The sequence below is a fragment of the Lynx rufus genome, unplaced genomic scaffold (genome assembly GCF_022079265.1).
Source record: "Lynx rufus isolate CCGP_SWC_20201006 ecotype Redwood Valley unplaced genomic scaffold, mLynRuf1.p SCAF_35, whole genome shotgun sequence".
In the NCBI taxonomy this organism is placed as follows: Eukaryota; Metazoa; Chordata; class Mammalia; order Carnivora; family Felidae; genus Lynx; species Lynx rufus.
Window position 1 is genome coordinate 3456816 of NW_025814851.1, and position 18812 is coordinate 3475627.

General features: G+C 38.5%; 1 protein-coding gene across 2 annotated transcripts in view; it reads left to right on the plus strand.

Moving 5' to 3' along the window:
* Positions 1 to 10770, plus strand: part of NBDY (negative regulator of P-body association) — a 93028-nt gene extending 82258 nt beyond the window's left edge. The window contains exon 3 of one of the 2 annotated variants that reach the window (XM_047093631.1): positions 10400 to 10770. The gene's annotated coding sequence lies outside the window, so the exon portion shown is untranslated. Of the gene's footprint in view, positions 1 to 7370; positions 7390 to 10399 lie in introns of those variants that run through there. The other variant, XM_047093632.1, reaches the window with a different exon arrangement.
* Positions 10771 to 18812: the final 8042 nt, after the last annotated feature.

Genomic DNA, 18812 nt, shown 5'->3' on the forward strand with positions numbered 1-18812 from the left:
CACCATTCTTCAGGAAACCCTGACATAAGAGCAAACAATCTCCCCTCTAGTGTCCTAGGCTTCTGTCTGATCCCTGCATTCACCCTGTATTTGTCCATGCTGTCTACCCACCAGGCGGTGCAGTGTTCTGTATTTTACCTCAGGTGCACAGCTGAGTTTCAAAACTCCCATGTTTTAGGGATCTGGCACAGCATGGACCTGCGCTGATCCTCTGGAGGAGGATCTTGCCATGCTGTAGCTGGTTCTAGTGTGTCCCAGAAAAGCAATCGCTTGATCATGTACGGGATTGGAGTGTATGGTAATGCACAGCAAAAAGCTGGCAGAAAGGTTAGTTGCCCTCAACAGTGTGTCTGTTCCTATGCTAATAAACGGGGAAGAGTGTTTGCACCCTGCTGCTCTTCTGTCCCCTGAGCCACTGTGCCACCTCTTCCAAATGCATTTGAAGAAGGGAACTTTCTCTCTCAGGGAGACCCAGAAGGTACCCAGAGCACCCTGTCCGCTCCCGGGGATATACCCTCCTTTCCCACAGCAGCACTGCTATTCCTGCCAGGCACCACCCAGTGATTGCATGGACTTCTAAAACGTCAGATTTTCATCTCTGCTGCTCATGAAGACTTGTGGTAATCAGCTGCTTCCATTTTCCCAGTTAGTTATTTTGGGGAAGTGTTTCTCTTGTGCAATCCCCTGCATACTGCTTTCCCTCTGTTTTTTTCTCTCTCTCTCTTTCTCTCCTCTCTCTGATATCAAAGTTCCTTCCCCTCTGCAGCACCCATGGTTCTTTTTTCCCCAGAATCATATCTCCACACCTCCTACTTTTCACAGTTTGACTTCTTTTCTCTCTGTAGTGCTGCAGTTTGTTTTCTCAGCATTCAAATAGATGTTTGGATGTTTGGAATGATTTGATTTTTATCTAGTTGTGTTCCAGGGATGAAGCAAGCATAGGCTCCCCTACTGCTCCACCATTTTCTTTTTTTTTTTTTTATTTTTTTTTCAACGTTTATTTATTTTTGGGACAGAGAGAGACAGAGCATGAACGGGGGAGGGGCAGAGAGAGAGGGAGACACAGAATCGGAAACAGGCTCCAGGCTCCGAGCCATCAGCCCAGAGCCTGACACGGGGCTCGAACTCACGGACCGCGAGATCGTGACCTGGCTGAAGTCGGACGCTTAACCGACTGCGCCACCCAGGCGCCCCTCCACCATTTTCTATTGTAGCATTATTTAGAAAAGCAAAGATATGAAACCAACCTAGGTGTCTATTGATAGATGAATCAATAAGGAACCTGTGCCATATACACACAATGGAATATTATGCAGCCATAAAAATGGATGAGAATTTGCCAGTTACCACTACATGGATGGAACTAGATGGTATTATGCTAGTGAAATTGCTTGTCTGAGAAAGTTAAATACCTATAATTATACTCATATGTGGAATACAAAAATGAATAAACTAAAAGCAGAATCAAACCTGTGAATACGGAGAAACAACTGGTGGTTTCCAGGGGAGAAGGGGTTTGGAAAGTAGGCAAAATGAGTGAAGAAGAGTGGGAGATACAGACTTTCAATTTTGGAATGAATGGGTCACAGTCATAAAAGGTGTTAAATAAGGAACACAGTCAGTGCTATCGTAATAACATATAGTGAAAGATGGTAGCCACACTTGTGGTGAACTAGCAAAATATGTACAGATTTTGAATCATCATGTTGTACACCTGAAACGAATGTAACATACTGTGTGCCAACTCTACTTTAATTAAAAAAATAAAATAAAACCTCTGGGATGCAGCAATAGGAGTCCTAATAGGAAAGTTTTTAATGATAAAGAACTACATTAAAGAAAAAGATCTTAAGGAAATAAAGCGTACATTTTTTTTTATTTCTCCACTTTCTTGGGGTTCACAAATACAAATTGAAAGGGTAAATTATGTTGAAAGACTGTTAGAAGAGCAGATTCACATGCACAAGTTTGACTTTCGGCATTCAGCTTGTAGAATAAAGGAGTCTATCCAGCAGGATATAAAGCAAGTACTTGGAAAAAAACCAGAATGATTAATAACTACAATAACTGAACTATATTTGGAGAGGTTATTACATAATTACAGTCATAATGAGCACTACATAATCTCACTGTCTTACCATTGCAGTCTGGAAGGGCTTTTTGTTTGTTTGTTTCTTGTTTGTTTGTTTTTATATAGTTTATTGTCAACTGGGTTTCCATACAACACACAGTGCTCATCCCAACCGGTGCCCTCCTCAATGCCCATTTCCCACTTTCCCCTCTCACCGACCCGACATCAACCCTCAGCTTGTTCTTAGTATGAAAGAGACTCTTATGGTTTGCATCCTTCCCTCTCTGTAACTTTTTCTCCCACCCCCTCCCCCATGGTCTTCTGTTAAGTTGTTCAGGATCCACATAAGAGTGAAAACATATGGTATATGTCTTTCTGCCTGACTTATTTCACTTAGCATAATACTCTACATTTCTGTCCAAGATGCTACAAATGGCCAGATTTCGTTCTTTCTCATTGTCACGTAGTATTCAATTGTATGTATAAACCACATCTTCTTTATCCATTCATCAGTTGATGGACATTTAGGCTCTTTCCATAATTGGGCTATTGTTGAAAGTGCTACTACAAACATTGCTGTACAAGTGCCCCTATGCATCAGTACTCCTGTATCCCTTGGGTAAATTCCTAGGAGTGCTACTGCTGGGTCATAGGGTAGATCTATTTTTAATTTTGTGAGGAACCTCCACACTGTTTTCCAGAGTGGCTGCACCAGTTTGCATTACCAACAACAGTGCAAGAGGGTTCCCGTTTCTCCACATCCTCGCCAGCATCTATAGTCTCCTGATTTATTCATTTCAGCCACTCTAACCGGCATGAGGTGATATCCCAGTGTGGTTTTGATTTGTATTTCCCTGATGAGGAGTGACGTTGAGCATCTTTTCGTATGCCTGTTGGCCATCTGGATGCCTTCTTTAGAAAAGTCTCTACTCATGTCTTCTGCCCATTTCTTCACAGGATTACTTGTTTTTCAGATGTGGAGTTTGGTGAATTCTTTATAGATTTTGGATACTAGCCCTTTGTCTGATATGTCATTTGCAAATATCTTTTCCCATTCTGTCGGTTGCCTTTTAGTTATGTTGGTTGTTTCCTTTGCAGTGCATAAGCTTTTTATCTTCATGAGGTCCCAATAGTTCATTTTTCCTTTTAATTCCCCTGCCTTTGGAGATGTGTTAAGTAAGAAATTGCTGCGGCTGAGGTCAGAGATGGTTTTTTTCTGCTTTCTCCTCTAGGGTTTTTATTGTTTCGTGTCACACATTCAGGTCCTTCATACATTTTGAGTTTATTTTTGTGAATGGTGTAAGAAAGTGGTCTAGTTTCATTCTTCTGGATGTTGCTGTCCAGCTCTCCCCACACCATTTGTTACAGAGACTGTCTTTTTTCCTTTGGATATTCTTTCCTGCTTTGTCAAAGATTAGTTGGCCATACATTTGTGGGTCCAATTCTGGAATCGCTATTCTATCCCATTAGTCTATGTGTCTGTTTTGTGCCAATACCATGCTGTCTTGATGATGACAGCTTTGTAGTAGAAGCTAAAGTCTGGGATTGTGATGCCTCCCGCTTTGGTCTTCTTCTTCAATATTACTTTGGCGATTCAGGGTCTTCTGTGGTTCCATACAAATTTTAGGATTGCTTCTGCTAGCTTGGTGAAGAATGCGGGTGCAATTTTGATTGGGGTTGCATTGAATATGTAGATTGCTTTGGGTAGTATTGAAATTTTAACAATATTCTTCCAATCCATAAGCATGGAATGTTTTTCCATTTCTTTGTTATCTTCTTCAATTTCCTTCATAAGCTTTCTATAGTTTTCAGCATACAGATTTTTTACATCTTTGGTTAGGTTTATTCCTAGGTATTTTATGATTCTTGGTGCAGTTGTGAATGGGTTCAGTTTCTTTATTTGTCTTTCTGTTGCTTCATTATTAGTGTGTAAGAATGCAACTGATTTCTGTACATTGATTTTGTGTCCTGCGACTTTGCTGAATTCATGTATCAGTTCTAGCAGACTTTGGGTGGAGTCTATCGGGTTTTCCATGTATAATATCATGTCATCTGCAAAAAGGGAAAGCTTGACTTCATCTTTGCCAGTTTTCATGCCTTTCATTTCATTTTGTTTTCTGATTGCTGATTCTAGAACTTCCAACACTATGTTAAACAACAGCGGTGAGAGTGGACATCCCTGTCGTGTTCCTGATCTCAGGGGGAAAACTCATTTTTCCCCACTGAGGATATTAGCTGTGGGCCTTTCATAAATGGCTTTTATGATGTTTAAGTATGTTCCTTCTATCCCGACTTTCTCGAGGGTTTTTATTAAGAAAGGATGCTGTATTTTGTCAAATGCCTTTTTTTCTGCATCTATTGACGGTGTCATATGGTTCTTATCTTTTCTTTTGTTAATGTGATGTATCACATTGATGGATTTGTGAATGTTGAACCAACCCTGCAAGCCAGGAGTGAATCCCCCTTGATCATGGTGAATAATTCTTTTTACATGCTGTTGAATTCGATTTGCTAGTATCTTATAGAGAACTTTTGCATCCATATTCATCAGGGATATTGGCCCATAGTTATCTTTTTTTCTGGTCAGTGTCTGGTTTGGGAAACATAGTAATGTTGGCTTCATAGAAGCAGTCTGGAAGTTTTCTTTCCCTTTCTATTTTTTGGAACAGCTTGAGAAGGACAGGTATTATCTCTGCTTAAATGTCAGGTAGAATTCCCCAGGGAAGCCAAGTGGTCCACGACTCTTGTTTTTTGGGAGATTTTTGATACCTGATTCAATTTCTTCACTAGTTGTGTGTTCAAATTTTCTATTTCTTCCCATTTGAGTTTTGGAAGTGTGTGGGTGTTTAGGAATTTGTCCATTTCTTCCAGGTTGTCCAGTTTGTTGGCATATAATTTTTTGTAGTATTCCCTGATAATTGCTTGTATTTCTGAGGGATGGGTTGTAATAATTCCATTTTCATTCGTGATTTTATCTATTTGGGTCATCTCCCTTTTCTTTTTGAGAAGCCTGGCTAGAGATTTATGAATTTTGGTTATTTTTTTCAAAAAAAAAAAAAAAACAACTGTTGGTTTCATTGATCTGCTCTACTATTTTTGGATTCTATATTGTTTATTTGTGTTCTGATCTTTATTATTTCTCTTCTTCTGCTGGGTTTGGGGTGTCTTGGCTGTTCTGCTTCTAGTTCTTTTAGGTGTGCTGTTAGATTTTGTATTTGGGATTTTTCTTGTTTGTTGAGATAAGCCTGGATTGCAATGTATTTTCCTCTCAGGCATGCCTTCGCTGCATCCCAAAGTGTTTGGATTGTTGTATTTTCATTTTCATTTGTTTCCATATATTTTAAAATTTCTTCTCTAATTGCCTGTTTGGCACATTCATTCTTTAGTAGGATATTCTTTAACTTCCTTGCTTTTGGAGATTTTCCAGACATTTCCATGTGGTTGATTTCAAGGTTCATAGCATTGTGGTCTGAAAGTGTGCATGGTATGATCTCAATTCTTGTATAGTTATGAAGGGCTGTTTTGTGACCCAGTACGTGATCTATCGTGGAGAATGTCCCATGTGCAGTCGAGAAGAAACTATATTATGCTGTTTTGGGATGTGGAGTTCTAAGTGTATCTGTCATGTCCATCTGGTCCAATGTATCTTTCAAGGCCATTGTTTCTTTACTCTTTCTCTGTCTAGATGATCTGTCCAGTGTTGTAAGTGGAGTATTAAAGTCTCCTGCAATTACCACATTCTCATCAATAAGGTTGCTTATGCTTATGATTAATTGTTTCATATATTTGGGTTCCTCCGAATTCGGTACATAGACATTTATAATTGTTAGCTCTTCCTGATGGATAGACCCTGTAATTATTATATAATGCCCTTCTTCATCTCTTGTTATAGCCTTTAATTTAAAGTCTAGTTTGTCTAAGTATGGCTACTCCAGCTTTCTTTTGACTTCCAGTAGCATGATAGATAGTTCTCCACCCCCTCACTTTCAATCTGAAGGTGTCCTCATGTCTCCATTGTGTCTCTTATAGACAGAAAATACATGGGTCTTGATGGTTTTTTTTCCATTCTGATACCCTATGTCTTTTGGTTGGAGCACTTAGTCCATTTACATTAGTTTTATTATTGAAAGATATCGGTTTAGAGTCATTGTGTTATCTGTAGTTTTCATGCTTGTAGTGATGTCTCGGGTCCTTTGTGGTCCTTGCAACATTTCACTCACATGGTCCCCCTTGTGATATCTTGTAGGGCTGGTTTTTGGTGATGAATTCCTTCAGTGTTTTTTTTGGGGGGGGTGGGGGAACCTTTGTCTCTCCTTCTATTCTGAGTGACAGATTTGCTGGATAAAGGATTCTTGGCTTCATATTTTTCCTCTTCATCACATTGAAAATTTACTCCCATTCTTTTCTGTCCTGCCAAGTTTCCACAGATAGGTCTGCTACTACCCTTATGTGTCTGCCTTTGTATTTTAAGGCCCATTTATCCCTAGCTGCTTTCAGAATTCTCTCTTTGTCCTTGTATTTTGCCAGTTTCACTGTGATATGCCATGCAGAAGATCGATTCAAGTTATGTCTGAAGGGAGTTCTCTGTGCCTCTTGGATTTCAGTACCTGTTTCCTTCCCCAGTTTGGGGAAGTTCTCAGCTATGATTTGTTCAAGTACACCTTGCAGCCCCTTTATCTTCCTTCTTCTTCTGGAATTCCTATGATACGGATATTGTTTCATTTGACTGAATCACTTAATTTTCCAGTTTTCCCCTCGTGATACTGGATGTTTTAAATCTTTTACTCAGCTTCCTCTTTTTCCATAATTTTATCTTCTAATTCACCTATTCTCCCCTCTGCCTCTTCCATCCATGCTGTGGCTGCCTCCATTTTATTATGCACCTAATTTATAGCAATTTTTAATTCATCATGACTATTTTGATCTCTGTAGCAGTAGATTCTCTGCTGTCTTCTATGCTTTTTTCACGTCCAGTGATTAATTTTATGACTATTATTCTAAATTCTTGTTTAGTTAGATTTCTTATATCTGTTTTGATCAATTCATTTGTCGCTTCTTCCTGGAATTTCCTTTGAGGAGAATTCTTCTGTTTCATCATTTTAGCTATTTTTCTGTCCCTTACTAGTTTTAAAAGCTTTTCATGTGCTCTGCCCCTGGGAGCACTGCTATATTACAGGGTGGGGGGTCATACACTGTCCAGGGCCTTGCCCTTCAGGAGATGTTTTTTGAAGATTGTTACTTGCTCTCTGTTGTTGTGACTTTGGTTATTTTATTCCCCTACTCTTGGCCCCTCCACCAGGTGTGCTTTGATTTGTTCCTTGATGTAGCCCTGGAAAGGAAAACAACCAGAGAAACCAACGGGAAACAAAAACACGCAAACACACAGACAAATAAAGCAAACAAACAAACAAAAACAATCCAAAAGGAAAAAAACCAGAAACACCATCTACAGGTAAAGAACAGGGTGGAGGCGGTGCTGATGGAAGAGCATATACAAAGACATAAATGACAGGTGAGGGGAAAAAGAAAAACATTAACCAGGCAGAGAGACTAAATGGCCTAATCCATAGAGAGAGAAAGGAAAATAAAGAAGGAGACAGAGAAGAAGAAATGAAGATAAAGTTAACCAGACAGAGAAACTAGACGGCTTGATTATTCCAGAGAGAAGGAAAGGAAAGTAAAGAAGGAGGTGTAGAACCTGTTTCAAGAGAATGCATTAAATTTGTCTGCTTAAACAAACCAACAACCAGAGTAACCAGCCTAGAGGAGGGAAATGATAAGTAGGAGAAAAGAAGAATGAATATATCTAAATAACAAGAATTGTCCAAGAATTAATCCAGGGAATGCAGTAGTGCTAGTCTGGAGGAGGGGGCTGTCTGGTTCTTCAATGTCTATCCCGCTCCAGTAGTTACCTGGCGGCAGAAGGCCGTGTTTTGGTGTAGGTGGGTCCCGCCTCCATTCTGGGCCCCATGGACCGATTCCTGAGGCCCAGCCTTGGGGAGGGGGGGGGGGGAGGGCAAAATGGCGACCTCCCAGTCTCTTCTCCACAGGCCCGGTGATCCAAATCACGTCTTTGGAGTTGTCCTCGCTGTGCTGTGGGCACAGACATGGCAGTCTGTCTCCCTTCCCCGACTCCCGTGCCCTGGCGCTTGGCTGGAATTCTAACTCCCACTCTGTGCACCCTGGCACTGGGGAAGCACCTCTCCATGTTGCCAGATATGTGGTTCTGGCTTGTTTTGTCCTGTCCCACAGCACTTCAGGGAGTGGACCACTTTCTCCTACTGCGGACTGCACCCCTGTCCTAGACACTGAGCCTCGAGGTGACTCGCCTTCTCCCCAGGTGCGCTAACAGGGCACCTGGCCCCAGTCCAGAGAAAGCCCCGCAGTTAGAGATGGGATCCCTCTCTGTCCCAGTCAAAGAGGTTTTTATCTTGTCCAAAGACAGTACTACACTTCCCCAGCCTCTCTTTCTCTTCACTTTGTCTTTGCACAGAAGAGGATCCCTTCGCTCCATGCCTACTTGGCCCATTTTATCTCCCCCAGTTCCCAATCACCCACCTATGACATGTCAGATTGTTCTGGTGTCTCCCTGATAGACTCAGTCTCTTTTCCTCCCAGCGGAAAGAGTTTATATAGAATGTGATAACACTTTAAAGACATGTTATGGATTCATTATTAGCTTCCAGAATGTACAAAACACTAATATGGTAATATCGAAGCACAAATAACTCAGTAGAAGAATGGTCAAAGAAAGACAACTCTTATAATAAAAAGAAAGACAAAATATAAATGTTCAATAATAATAATAAATTGATTTCATTACTATCACGGGAATATAATTCAACATGAGATACCACTTTTAGCCGATCATACTTCCAATAATTAAAAGTCTCCATCATCTTCAATTTTAAGAAAGATGTGGTGAGATATACACTGTTTATGAGAGTGTAATTTTTTAATGTTTATTTTGAGATGGAGACAGAGAGAGAGCGCAAGTGGGGAGGGGCAAAGAGAGAAGGAGAGAGAGAATCCCAAGCAGGCTCTGTGCTGTCAGTGAAGAGCCCAGCATGGGGCTCGATCTCACAAACCACGAGATCATGACCTGAGCCAAAATCAAGAGTTGGACACTTAACTGACTGAGCTACTCAGGCTCCCCGAGATTGCAATATTTAATACTATTTTAGCAATATCAAAACTTTAATGTGTATGCTCTTTGATACATATTTTTTGTGGAAACCGTGAAAATACTCCTACATATGAACAAATACACTTTAATAAAGAAAAGTTGTATGGGTACTAAATGCTTTTTACTAGAAGAATTATTAATAATTATCCTTTCATACAATGTAGTGTCATGAAGCAGTTGAAAAAATGGGAAAGTTCTGTTTTGATATAGAAAATTGCTTGTGGGTGCCTGGGTGGCTCAGTTGGTTGAATCGGACTTTGCTTCAGGTCATAATCTCAGAGTTAGTGAGTTCGAGCCCTGTGTCAGGCTCTGTGCTGACAGCTCAGAGCCTGAAGCCTGCTTCAGTTTCTGTGTCTCTCTCTTTTTCTCTGCCCCTTCCCCACTCATGCTCTGTCTCTCAAAAATGAATAAACGTTAAAAAAAGAAAGAAAAATCATTGAGACATTATTAATTGGATCTAAACAATTAGGAGAATAGTATGTATCGTATGATCTAATAATTTATCAAATCCTCTTATCTAAAACTTTACATTGGTGTAAATACTATCTGTGTGTACATTTAAATGCATAGAAAAATGTCTCGAAAGTACCGATACTTGTGTTTTCTTCTGGATATAGGAGGACTGAAGAAAGGCAAAAGTTTGGTGGCAAGAGTTTTGTCTGTGTTGTTTGGATTATTTATAGTTCCATTATATCCATTTATCATTTGTGTGAATGAATAAATAAATACAGATCTTCTAAAGAACATAAAAATGTGTTGAAGGCTAAAGGGGTCAACATGGGGCCAGTTGATCAGTTAAAGAAGCCTAGAAAAACAAGAAACACAGAAATAGACTTCCCAGCACTTTTCTTAGGGAAAAAAAAAAAAAACAACTCCTAAGATGATGAAACATCTGGTCTATGTGACAGATAAATCATTGTGCAGTCAGACTCTTCAGACATAAAGCAAGATGCCAGTTATCAGCATCATATGACTTTGATTTTATGTTTACAAAGAAATGCTCTAATAGTTCTGATTTTCTTGTAACCCACCTAGAAGGGAAAGTGGGGTGTTATCTTCTCAACAGTCATATCTGACCCGTATGATACTTGGATTTCTCAGTACGAGTTAATTAATTGACCTTCTTTGTTTCTATCTTTCAGTCTTGTGATAATCAGCATAATTTCACCTCCTGAATTTGAATGAATTATGGGACATAACCAAGATCAGACTGTAGACATCTAAGATTGAAGGCCATGGCCTGGATCCTAATGAACTCACCAGGGCAAATAAACCCTGTGAGATGGTCCTGCAGCAGCCAATCAATGCTCTTTTGTGCCACCCAGTCCCTGCTGTGTAACTTTGAGTTTCTATAAAACCATTAAGGTCCCAATAAATTTTGTGTCTCATTGCTCTCTTAGTTCTATATGACTACTAGCTAATAAACTGAATTTTTAGTAAATGTTTTGTAATAACTCCAAATACAAAATACTACCAAAATTGGTGTAAAAATATAACTTTTTTTTCCTACAAATGGCCTTCTACTCATTTTTTGTAGTGTGGAAATATCAGGGAAGTGTGTGTGGGAGAGATAAAGGGTAAAATCTGAAAAAGAATTAAAGTTCCAGAACATTCTCCTCCCTTTACTGTCAATATTTCCATGCTGTCTATCTATCCTATGATATGCCTTATTCGTATAGATAATTTTTTTCCTGATCATGATGGTTGATGTGCTTGTTTTTTGTAAAATTCCACTTGTAATATGTTCTGTATTAAAGAAATAAGCTATGTCAATTAAAAGCATTTATGAAAATTAAAACTTCCGGGGAAGATGCTGAAGTAGGAAGATCCTAGGCTCATCCCATCCCATGATACACCTAAATACCCACATCAGTATAAATAATGTAGAAAATGACCAAAACACTGGAAGAACAGACTCTCCACAGCTAAATGCAGAGAAGAGGCCACATCGAAAAGGATAGTAAGGGCTGAGATGTAGTTGGGAGACAAACTGTCCCATTGGATTGTCTGAAAGGAGGAGGGAGGTCTCAGCCATGGGGAGGGGAGAGGAGCAGACCCCACACAAGTCACCCCCAGCATGGAGGATGCACAATAGGAAGATGAATCCACATAACATTTGGCTTTGAAAACCAGAGTGACATAACTTAACAAGTTTTTAGTCAGTGGGGCTGAACACCTGGAACTTTAAAAAAATCAGCCAGCTTGTCTCTGGGAGAGGTAGAAGTTGATGGGAGATTGAGTTGCCACGGTGAAAGAGATAGCACAATAATCATTCTCCCTAGATACAGCATAGAAACATCAGTTTGAAAAATACCTGTGATATATGAGAGGGAGATTTGTTTACCAATCTCAGAGTGTGTGCTGAAAAGGGCAGGGATCTTCAGGAGACTTTGTCAGAACAAAAGAGCTAGTTGGCACCATTTCCCTTCCCCACCCCCAGCCTAGATACCTGGACACCTGTGTGAACCAGGGCAGAACAATCTCCACCTAGCTTGCTAACAGCATACCATGCCCCTATGCCCTTCTGTGTATCTACCCCCTGCAGTCCAACCCCAGCAGGTGTTTTCCAGATTGGCTGCAGGTCCCCACCTACATGGACCTTGATGGCATCATGCACCCTGCCCTCATGTTCTCTTGAAGACCCACCCTATCCAACATGCTCTTGACAGGTGTCCATCAAAGTGGCACCACAAGCATGGCCATGTGCAACGAGCCCCAAAAGGGCAAGAATCACACCAAAGTGACTCCTGACCAGAGGAGAGGGGAAGTAAACCACACACAATAGTTTGCAGCCTCAGCAGTGGGTTGGGGGCAAAATGTCTTCTAACGTCAGGCCCCACCCACCAATGAAAGCTTCTCAAGGGACAACACAGGGAGAGCACGCTTCAGTTTGGTGCCATTGCAGCTCTGGAAAACACCAAGTCTAACCTAACACAAGCTAAAAGCTGCCTTACACTGGCCCATTAGCAACAGAAAATAACCTTTCCCACAACAAGCCAAAAGAGGCATTGCAGATGGCTGGACTGAAGACAAATGAGGCATAAACACAACAGTGGACAAAGGAGACATCCCTAAAGTACCAGGTTGTCATGAGCAGGGGACATTGCACTGCAGAGCACTACAGGACCTCTTCTTCACATGGCCATTACTATCAAGTGCAGAAGACATAGCTGAACTTCCTACTATATAGAAATAGAGGGAGAGTTAAACAAAATGAGGACATAGGTGAACAGGTCCCAAATGAAAGAACAAGGCAAAATCAAAGCAGGAGAGCTAAATAAAACAAGTAAAATGCTTGATAGAGAACTTAAGGTAATGGTCATAAAGATATTCACTGGACTTCAGAAAGGAGGGAAGGACCTCAGTAAGATCCTCAACAAAGAGAAAGCAAAACAAAAGAACCAAGCAGAAATTAAGAACTCAATAACTGAAATTTAAAATACACTAGAAGGAATAAATAGTAGACAAGAGGAAGCAGAAAAGATCAGGTACTTGGAGGACAGAATAATGAAAAGCAATCAAGTTGAAGAAGAAAGAGAAATAAAGGATAATAAAATAGATTAAGGGGACTCAGTGACACAATAAAGTGTAACATTCATATTATACCAATCCTAGAAGAAGAAATAGAAAGTGGGCATAAAATTTATTTGAAGAAATAATAGCTGAATACTTCTCTAATCTGGGGAAGATAACAGACGTCCAGATCCAGGAAGAAATGAGAGCCCCCCCCCAAGAAAATCACCCAAGGATCTCCACACCAAGACAGATATGTAAAATGGCAAAAAGTAGCTATAGAGAATTCTAAAAGCAGAAAGAGAAAAGTAAACAGTTGAATACAAGGGAAATCCAGAGGGCTATCAGCGGATTTCTCAGCAGAAACTTTGCAAGCCAGAAAGGAGTGACTTGGCATATTCAAATCGCTGAAAGGAAACAAAACAAAACAAAACAAAACAAAACAAAACGGCAACCGGAATACTCTATCAAGCAAGGTTATCATTCAGAACAGAAGGAGAGATTTAAATTTTTCCTAAACAAAGTTAAAGGAATTCATACCAGCCTTACAAAAATGTTAAAGGGTAATCTGAGTGGAAATGAAAATTGATAAGGAGGAATAAAAAAATAAGCACAAAATCAGCAAAATTAAGTATATTTATAAAAATCAGTCAAGGTATTCTGTGGGAAATAAGTTTAGGAATTCTGTGAACTTGCATCAATGGGTGAAGAAGGCTTAGGACAAATCCATAGGAATGGGAAGCCACAGGATGAAAGCGTCCAGGATACATAAACGGTGTAAGTGCCTCCAACACAGGACAAAAGCAGAAAGCTGCTTTCACAAGATGGAGCATCCAGAATAGGCAAACAGGTAAATAGGGCTATAGATGGCCACAAGCAAGGTGAAATTGCCCAGAGTGGAGCTAATTAGGGAAAAAAAAAAAAAAGAAAGAAAAGAAAAGCTGCCTTGTTGACCTTGATGTAGCATGCTCTGTCTTATCTCCTAGGCAAGTTGAGATAAACAGACGTGGCACCTGGTGCCTGCAATAAACAGCCATCTGCTCAGCCTGAGGATTTTGTTTTATATTGACCCAAACCCCTAACACCATATCTTCGAAACCCCCTTTCTCTCACACACGAGTTAATCATCACTGTTTCATTGTCTTTTTCTGCATGTTCATCACGTTTGTAAGCCTTCTGATCCTAATAAAAATGGAGCAAGAACCCTTACTCAAGGCTCTTGTCTCCTCCCAGACATTAGCCTCTCTTGCATTTAATTCTGCGTCTACTCTCTTGCTGGACAAGAGAGAACTCCAGACTCAAAATCTGTGACAGTATTTACAATATAAAAATGTGAACGTGAAAACATATACATAAAATGTAGGGGGCAGTTTTAAAAATTTAGGGCATTTAGAATAGTTCAAACTTAAGTGGCCATCAACTTAATATAGATTACTATATGCATGGAATGCTATATATAAACCCAATGGCAGCGACAAATAAAAGACTTGTCACAGATATGCAAAAAATAAAGGAAATGGATGTCAAGCATATTCACTACAAAAACCATGTAAAACCACATGAGAAGAGAGTAAGACAAGAAAAGAACAGAGAACCAAAAAAAGCCATAAAACAAGTAAAATGGCAATAAGTACATACCTATAAATAATTACTTTGAATGTATATGGATGAAATGCTTCCACTAAAAGACATAAAGTGAGTAAATGGATAAAAAACCAAGACCCGTCTATATCCTGCCTTCAACAGATTTGCTTTAGACCTAAGGACACATGAAGACTGAAATTGAAATGATAGAAAAACATTTATCATGCAAATGGAGGTGAAAAGAAAGCTGGGGTAGCAATATTGGAAAAATAGACTTTATTATTTTTTTTTGAAAAATAGACTTTAAAACAAATACTGTAACAAGAAACAAAGAAAGACAAGTAACGATAAACAGAACAGTCAAACAAGAAGATATGACAGTTGTAAATATTTATGGGAGATAAATAAATAGTTATGGGAGATAGATAAATAGTTGGGAGAGCCAAATACATAAAGCAACTATTAACACATATGAAGGAAGAAATGTATAGTCATACAGTAATAGTATGGAACTTCGACACCAAACTTACATCAATGGATAGATCATCCAGACAGGAAAATAACAAAGAAATGGCGGCCTTGAATGACACATTGTACCAGATGGATCTAACAGATATATTCATAACATTTCACCCCAAAACAGAATACCCATTATTTTTTTTAATATGATCTCTGAAGAATATTTTGTATTAAGTTTTTAACTCCAATATAGTTAATATAGTGTTTTATTAGTTTCAGGTGCACAATATAGTGGTGGAACAATTCTATACATTACTCAGTGCTTATCGTGATAAGTGTACTCTTTAATCTTCATCACCTATTTCACCCATTATCCCACCCACCTCCCCTCCAGTAACCATCAGTTTGCTTTCTATAGTTATGAATGTTTCTTTGTCTCTCTTTCATTTTCCTTTGTTAGTTGTTTTTTTGTAAATTCCACATAATGTTTCTTAATTTCTCTTTCTGTGACTTCATTATTGGCGTATAGAAATGAAACAGATTTCTGTACTTTGATTTTGTACCTGCAACAGTACTGAATTTGTTTATAATTTCCAGAAGTTCTTTTGGTGGAGTCTTTCAGGGTTTCTATATACAGTATCATGTCATCTGCAAATAGTGACAGTTTTACTTCATACTGATTCGGATGCCTTTTATTTCTTTTTGTTGTCTGATTACTGTGGCTAGGACTTCCAGTACTATTTTGAATAAAAGTGGTGAGAGTGGACATCTTTGTCCTATTTCTGACCTTAGAGAAATACCTCTCAGTTTTTCCCCATTGAGGATGACGTTAGGTGTGGGTTTTTCAGATGTGGTCCTTATCATTTTGAGGTATGTTCTCTCTAAACCTACTTTGTTGCGGGGTTTTTATCATGAATGGATGTTTTACTTTGTCAAATGCTTTTTCTGCATATATTGAGATGATCATATGGTTCTTATCTTTCTCTTATTTATATAATGTATCATGTTGATTGATTTGTGAATATTGAACTGCTCTGGCAACGCAGTAATAAAACACACCTGATCATGGTGAATGATTTTTTTAATGATTGTTGAATTCAATTTGCTACTATTTTATTGAGAAGTTTTGCATCTATATTCATCATGGATATTGTCCTATCTTTCTATATTTTAGTATTGTCTTTATCCCCTTTTGGTATCAGGATAATGCTGTCCTCATAGAATGAATTTGGAATATTTCTTCCTTTTCCTAATTTTTGGAATAGTCTGGGAAGAATAGGTAGTGACTCTTCTTTAAATGTTTGGTAAAATTTGCCTGTGAAGACATCTGCTCCTGTACTTTGGTTTGTTGGGAGTTTTTTGATTACTGTCTCAATTTTCTTGCTAGTTATCAGTCTGTTCAAACTTTTTATTTCTTCCTGTTTCATTTTTGGTAGTTTATATGTTTCCAGGAATGTATCCATTTCTTCTAAGTTGTTCAATTTGTTGGCATGTAGTTTTTCATAATATTCTCTTGTAACGGTTTGTATTCCTGTGGTGTTGTTTTTTATGTCTCCTCTCTCATTTGTGATTTTATTTATTTGGGCCCTTTTGCTTATATTTCTTAGTAAGTGTGGCTAGAGGCTTGTAAATTTGATTTTTGCTTTTTTTTTTTTAAAGAACCACCTTCTGTTTCCATTGATTTGTTCTACCTTTTTGTTTGTTTGTTTTTATATCATTTATTTATGCTTTAATGTTTATTGTTTCCTTCCTTTTGATGATTTTAAGGTTCTTTTTTGAGGGACAGAGAGTATGAGTGGGGGAGGAACAGAGATAGAGGGAGAGAGAAAACTTTTTTTTACAGTTCTGTATCATATTTATTGAAAGAAAAAAATCCATGTAGAGTGGATCCATGCAGTTCAGACCCAATTGTTCAAGAATTGTTGAAGAATCACCTCATCAATATAAGGTGAATGAGTTCTGGGGATCTACTGTACAGCATGGCCACTATAGTTAACACACTGGATTGTATACTTGGAAGATGCTATGAGAAGAGACCTTTCATGTGCTCACATAACAACAATAAAACAGTAACAGTGTGAAGTGAAGGATGGGTTAACTAACCTTACTATACTAATAATTTCACAATATATATGTGTATCATCATCACATTGTATACCTTAAACTTACACAGTGTTTTTTTAATTCCCTCTTTTAAATTTTTTAATATAAAGTTTAGTTAGTTGGTTCAGGAATAGAATTCAGTGATTCATCACAACACCCAGTGCTCGTCACAACAAATGGTCTCCTTAATACCCATTACTCATCTAGCCCATCTCCCACCCACCTCCCTCCATCGTCCCTCAGTTTGTTCTCTATGATTAAGAGTCTCTTGGGAGACAGAGACTATTAAGCAGGTTCCATGCCCCGTGTGGAGCCTGATGGACGCTCAGTCTCACAAATGTGAGATCATAACCTGAGCCAAAATCAAGAGTCAAATGCTTAACCGACAGAGCTACCCATGCTCCCCTGGTTTCAGGTTTTGTTTGTTGTTTCTTTTCTATCTCTTTTAGGTTTAAGATTAGGTTGTGTATTTGAGACCTTTCTTGCTTCTTGATTTAGGCCTGTATTGCTATAAACTCCCTGTTAGAACTGCTTTTGCTTCATCCCAGAGTTTTTTAAACATTGTGTTTTAATGTTCATTTGGTTCCATTTATTTCTTTTTTGTTTGTTTGTTTTTGTTCTTGTTGCTTTTCATTCTAATTTCAATTAACATATAGTGTCATATTGGTTTCAGGTATACAATATGGTAATTCAACATGTCACATATCACCCTGTGCTCATCAAAACAAGTGAACTCTTTAATACCCATCACCTATTTGACTCATTCCCCACCCATTTCCCCTCTGGTAACCATCGGTTTGTTCTCTGTAACTAATAATCTGTTTGTTGCTTTGTGTGTCCCTCTCTTATTTCCCCTTTGTTTTCTTGTTTTGTTTCTTAAATTCCACATATAAGTGAAATCATATGGTATTTTTCTTTCCCTTACTGAATTATTTCACTTAACATTGTACTCTCTAGCTCCATACTTGTTGTTGCAAATGACAAGATTTCACTGTTTTTTTTTATTACTGAATAATATTGATCAGTTGATGGACACTTGGGCTGCTTCCATATCTTGGCTATTGTAAATATTGCTGCTATCAACATAGGGGTGCATGTATCTCTTTGAATTAGTGTTCTTGTATTCTTTGGGTAAACTGGTACCTGGTAGTGAAATTGCTGTATCATGGGGTAGTTCTATTTCTAACTTTCTGAGGAACCTCCATACTATTTTCCATAGTGGCTGCACCAGTTTGCATTCCCACTGAGTGTGTATGAGTGTTCCTTTTTCTCCATATCCTTGCCAACACCTGTTTTTTCTTGTGTTGTTGATTTTAGTCATTCTGAATGGTATTCCTTATATTTTTTAAATTTCTTCTTTGATTTCCTGGTTTACCCATTGATTGTTTAGTAGCATGTTTTTTAACCTCCATGTATTTATGGTCTTTCCCATTTTTTTCTTGTGGTTGACTTCTAGTTTCAAAGCATTGAGATAAGAACATATGCATGAATATGATTTTGATCTTTTTGAATTTGTTGTGGTTTGCTTTTTGGGTTAATATGTAATCTATTCTGGAGGATGTTCTTTGTGAACTTGAAAAGAATGTGTATTCTGATGTTTTAGGATGGAATGTCTTGAATATATCTGTTAAGTCCATATGTTCCCGTGTTTCATTCAGAACCAATGTTTCCTTGTTGATGTTTTGCTTAGATGATGTGTCCACTGATGTTAAATGGGGTGTTAAGAGTTCAACTATTAACATACTAGTATTACTTTGCGCCTTTATTTATTTTATTCTCAAGTTAGTTAACACAGTGTAGACTTGGCTTCAAGAGTAGAATCCAGTGATTCATCACTTAAATATAACACCAATGCTCATCCAAACAAGTGTCTTCCTTAATGCTCATCACCCATCA